Below are 5,793 nucleotides of genomic sequence, written 5' to 3'. Positions count from 1 at the left end.
TTCCCCTTTAACAACTCTTTTCTAGAAGAGTGCGTATGTGTATTTTTTGTAATCACTTGTGACTAAATAATTTATTTATTATATGATCAAACTAAATATAAAAAAAAAAATATTGTTTCAATCATCTATCTAAATACACAATTATAGCGTATGATTTGTTATTAATTTGTTGATATTACAAATTATGTGTATAAGGGAATAGTCAGCAATTAATTTTGAATATATTTGGAATAATCAACAATTAATTTTTTAATTTTTTTAATTGGAAAATTAGATGACCAAGAATAAAACAACTTGATATAGATTTTTTGAATTAACTATTATATTTGTTATTGTGTTAAGCATAAGATGACATGTCTACCTTTTTTTTTTAATAGAGTCATATTGTTAATTATTGTCAATAACGTAATCAATTAATATAATTTTCATTGCATTTGTATTTATATAAATATATAGATATAAACATAGATATAGATATTATTGATTATCGATATAATATTGATTATTGATATTTATTGATTGCATATTGCATATTAATATATATATTGCATATTGCATATTAATATATATATTTAATATTCTTCATCACATTTGATTATTTTATTTAGGAAATTACATCTTGTGGTTTATCACATTTGGAATTCTTAATTTATAATTTTATCTTTCTGATTAGAAACTTTATCTTCTTGATCACTCTTGAAAACTTTATCTTCATCCAATAAGTGGTTTTGAGGAATAGTTTTAGCAGCATTGTTCTTTATCCAATTAACTTCAGCTTCTGTAAGAATCACTTCATGCGTTGCGCCACCACAGCTACCCACTTTGATCCTTGAGTCTACCAAAATTGATGGAGAATGCATTATATCAACAAATTATATAAACACATAACTTATGAGTATGGTTATCTAAATTATTCACACACAAAAAAGTGTGGTCTTTGTTTTCAACTTAAAAGGTCTGAGATTTAAATATGAGACTTCAGTGTATGTAATTATAGTTTTTGTAGATTTTTTATTTGAATTCAATCCATACAAATTAAAAAATAATTGTTTTTCATTTTTGATATCATACATAACTTAAGAAGATCACACCATGTGACCTAATAAGTTGATGTAAAAAAATAAAAACAACAATGTTTTAATTTGTAGGGTAAGAATATAAAAAGCTTCTAGAAATAGTAAAACTTAGAACTTCAAAAGATAATTTTACTTGCAAAAGAAATAATATACCAAATTCATTACATTAATTTAATAAAATATAAACTAAATTATATATCAAAATTTTTAGGTCCTAAATTAAAATTATATAACTTTAAAAAGTTTAATTAGTACGCGTGTTATTGTAAAAATTAGTAATTATATATCTAAAATTTAATTTATATTCATCGTTGATAAAAAATGTCTTTACACTATCGATCTATCACAATTGTTTATATTATTAATAATATTTTAACTTTTACTATAACTATTTATAAAACTACTTATATGATTGTTGATGATTTATCAACCTAGTAATTTTTTTTTTTTACTCCATATCTGTATATGCAAATGAAACTCATGCATGTAATCATACTTTCTATAGAGATAGATATACATAAATATATGCTAGGAATTAACAATATGACATAATACTGAAATACGACTAAACGCAGATGGAAAACTTATTGAACATGATAGTACATATACAAAAAATTATTTGAATATATGCATTTGACTTACAAAAATAAATTATATGCTAGCATGACTCACCAAGAGTAGGAGGAGGTGGAAACTGAATATCAGCTAAAACTTGAGAAGACAGAATAAGAAGAAGACCAAGAAACATATATGATTTTGAGCAAGCCATGTCACTTCTTGACAAATTACAATGCAATGGTTGATAAATAATACTGTTGTAGTCTATATATATATGGCAAGAAGATGTCATTTGTATTGGGCCAAGAGTTGAGTTTTAAATTAAAATAAGACAAAATCTTGGCCCAAGCAACTTCTAAAAGAGATGTAAATATTAATATAAAAAGGACAATTGAAAACGAAACGGCTAAATTATTAAATTATTTAGATGTGGTAAATTGGAGTTCGAATCTTTATTAAGAGAGATATCTATATTTAAATTTAACGCGGATAATATTAACTCTAGTGGAGGTATGAGAAACCAATATATATATATATATATATATATAATTTATTTATATTTGAGTCCAAAAAATATAAACAATATTTTGCTTATATTTAAGTAATTTTTTATCATATTTTTTTTATTTCTAACTCAACTTATATTTGTGATAAATTTTTTAACTAGAGAGACAAAATAAGATATGATCACTACACCAAAATCTAGATTTTATAGCGTATATTTAAAAACACTTGTTAAGTAAAAGTACTAATATTTTATTTTAAAAACACAAAGTCTTAGACAACACTTTTTTATGTGAATGTCTTTTAAAGTGTTTTTTTTTCTTCTAAAAATAGTATCATCAATATGAACAATTATTAATAACAATGTCTTTTAAAGCACTTTCTTCTAAAAGTGATGTCAAATGTATTACAAAGCGTTGTCATAGGGATAAGCATGCAGAAAACTTCAAACCATTAAGTTATACTTTGTGATAACAAAAACAAATCGTCCTTGTTCGATTTCTTAGGCTGCCTAAAACCCTTGTAAACCCATTTCACCATCTTCAATTCTTTGGTGCGAACCTTAGCTTGCACACCCATTCCATCTACAAAAGCGTTGTTCTTCTCTATGAACCCAAAACCCTCTCTGTGAATCCAAAAATCACGAACCCTTGTGAATTCTACTTTTTTTTCCCCTTAACTTCGTCGTAGAAAACAACAATCACTACCAACCTTTATTCTCCATTCCCTCATTCCTTATATTGATCAAGTCTGGTTCAACTCTCAAGTCATCCTTAAGGTATTTAATTCCTCACAATTTCTAAGTCTTTGATGTGCATAGAAGTTATTGTAAAATATTCTCTCTGGATTTTGCTTTTAGAACTGTTTTGTGCATGTAGAAATTTGTACTATTTTTATGTTTCGATGGAATTAAATGTTGGAATAATATATGTAATTGATTGAGAAAAGGATGAATATAATTAAAGATGATTAAAGAAGAGAATGAATTAAGCAAAACACAAGAATTTATATTGGTGCAAAACAGAGGAACATATGTAATTGCATGTGTGTTGATTTGGATTAGAGTGTCTCTTGGTGTTGAGTTCTACAATAGCATTAGGATAGAAAAATTAACGGCCATTTTGGCTTGTAATTTGTTTCTAAAAATGTCTTTTGTTGCTTGATTGTTTTGGCTTACTGAATTTCTATTGTTATTATTAATTTTCATAGGTGTTGTCTCCAGCTGTGCTAAATTTACAACAACTATATTTCAAACGCTCTGATGAGTCTCTTCAACCATTTTCTGGCTATAAATGATTATGGTGATAACACTTGGTATTTTGAAAGTCATTTTAATGAAGTTGTTGGAAATGATGATGATTTTAATAAAAGTTTGTTGGAAATAATGATGACATTTATGAGAGTTAGTGTTGTTGTGAATTGAAAAATAAAGAGATCCCACATAAGAGGGATATCACACACTAGTAGGGTGTATAAGGTGGAGGTATGGTACTTTGGGTGTGCTCCAAGGGATACCCCAATCTTGTAAAGAAAGGAGAATGCAAGCAAAATTGACCACCACACACGCGTGCTGCCGTCCGGCCGGGCCTGGGCCTGGCCTAGGCCTTGACTTTGGCTATTTTTTAGCATATGAAAATTAATTATTTATTTAATTGAATAAATGCTTGCACTTTTATCTCTAATTGATATGTTAATTACATAATTACTCTCCACTGAGTCAACATTCAACATCTGATCCAGTTCCTTGCCCCCCAACTTTGCGCTTAAGTTTTATTGGTCAAAACCCTAATTACTAGTCATGTGCATCTATTAATGTCTCATGAAATCCAGAAAATTGCTCAAGAGATTATCTCTAAAGGTATGTCCCTAGATGAACAATTTCAAATTGTTGTTATTATTGACAAACTGCCCCCTGCTTAGAAATTTTTTAAAAATTCTCTCAGGCATAAAACAAAACTCTCTAGAAAATCTGATAATCCGTCTTAGAAATGAGGAGGAATCCCGAAAGCAAGACCAGAAAGATGAAGTTCTTCTTGTGGCAAATAACAAGAAAAAGAAATTCATTGGAGTAGTTTTGAATCCAAACGACAAACAACTAAAGAATCAGAACCGCACTTTAAAAACCAGCAACAAGAATGGGAACCATCCTAGGGTCCCAATTATAAGGCAGAAACCACCTCTTGGAAATGACTCTTACCTCATAGAAATGGCCTTCTCCCACATTTTCTCTGTTTTCATTGTGGGAAAGAGGGTCATATAACACGCAAGTATAGAAACAAGTCTGGCCATTCTAATCAGGCTAACCTGACAGAAGAGCAATTCATTGCTAAGATAATTGGGATCAACCTTGTTGGTGGATCAGACGGATGGTGGATAGACATTGGTGCCTCACGCCATGTCTGTTATGATCGTGCTATGTTTAAAACATACACTGCTGTTGAAGATACGAAAATGTTGTTGGGAGATTCCCACACCACTAATGTTGCTGGTATTGGAGATGTGGAACTAATATTCACCTCTGGAAATACCTTAATTATGAAGGATGTCATGCACACTCCAGAAATAAGGAAGAATCTAGTTTATGGGTTTCTTCTCAATAAGGCAGAGTTTACTCAATCTATAGAGCAGATTTGTACACCATTTTTAAAAATGATATTTTTGTTGGGAAATGGTACACCACTGATGGCATGTTTAAATTGAATGTTGAAATCAATAAAATGTCTCCTTCTGCTTACATGTTGTGCGATTTTAATATTTGACATGCTAGACTTTGTTGTATGAACAAACGCGTAATTTTAAACTTAAGTAACCTAGGTTTAATTCTGAAGTTATCCTTAAAGGATTTTGAAAAATGTGATTTTTGTAGTCAAATTAAAATAACTAAGAGTTCACATAAAACAATAGTTAGATAACGCTATTTCATCACTTTTATTGATGGGACATTAACTAGAAATGGAAAACACCATTTCATCACTTTTATTGACGATTGCTCTAATTACACTTTTGTATATCTAATGAAAAATGAAAGTGAAGCGCTTGACATGTTTAAGATATTTGTAACTGAAATTGAAAATCAATTTAGTAAAAAGATTAAGAGGTTACATAGTGATAGAGGAAAAAAGTATGATTCTAGTTTATTTAATGAGTTTTATAAAACCCAAGAAATTATACATGAAACTACTGCACCATATTCACCTAAAATGAATGGTAAAGCTGAAAGAAAGAATAAAACTTTTACTGAACTAGTTGTAGCTACTATGCTTAACTTTGGTGCTGCATCTCACTGGTGGGGAGAAATTAAAGTCAAACTGCTTGCTATGTTTTGAATAGAGTACCTAAATCTAAAAACAAAACATCTCCTTATGAGATAATGAAGAAATGACAACCTAACTTGTCTTATCCTCGAGCATGGGGTTGTTTGACTTATGTTAGAATCTCCGATCCCAAGCGAATTAAACTCTCAAGTAGAGCCTGTGAATGTGTATTCATTGGGTACGCAGTGAACAATGAAGTGTATAGGTTCTACGACCTAAATGCGAAAGTAATCATAGAATCAAATGATGTTGACTTCTATGAAAATAAAATCCCTTTCAAATCAAGTCAAATTCCTCTAATAAGAAGCACTAAAAGCAACAACCAAGGCGACATAGAAATT

The 5,793-nt window shown here is 29.4% G+C and overlaps 2 long non-coding RNA genes across 2 annotated transcripts; one reads left to right on the top strand and one right to left on the bottom strand.

The window, feature by feature from the left end:
- Positions 1-453: 453 nt before the first annotated feature.
- Positions 454-1,873, bottom strand: LOC113786588 (uncharacterized). The gene is made up of 2 exons (XR_012163301.1): positions 1,749-1,873; positions 454-835 (listed from the first exon to the last, which is right to left on the bottom strand). It is a non-coding gene; the product is annotated as an uncharacterized lncRNA (long non-coding RNA).
- Positions 1,874-2,403: 530 nt separating this feature from the next.
- LOC113786608 (uncharacterized) lies at positions 2,404-4,330 on the top strand. The gene is made up of 3 exons (XR_003472876.2): positions 2,404-2,916; positions 3,348-3,996; positions 4,082-4,330. It is a non-coding gene; the product is annotated as an uncharacterized lncRNA (long non-coding RNA).
- Positions 4,331-5,793: the final 1,463 nt, after the last annotated feature.

Source organism: Cicer arietinum, chromosome 5 (assembly GCF_000331145.2).
Source record: "Cicer arietinum cultivar CDC Frontier isolate Library 1 chromosome 5, Cicar.CDCFrontier_v2.0, whole genome shotgun sequence".
Classification (NCBI taxonomy): Eukaryota; Viridiplantae; Streptophyta; class Magnoliopsida; order Fabales; family Fabaceae; genus Cicer; species Cicer arietinum.
The sequence above is the reverse complement of the archived record's forward strand: the minus strand, read 5'-3'. Positions and strand labels throughout refer to the sequence as shown.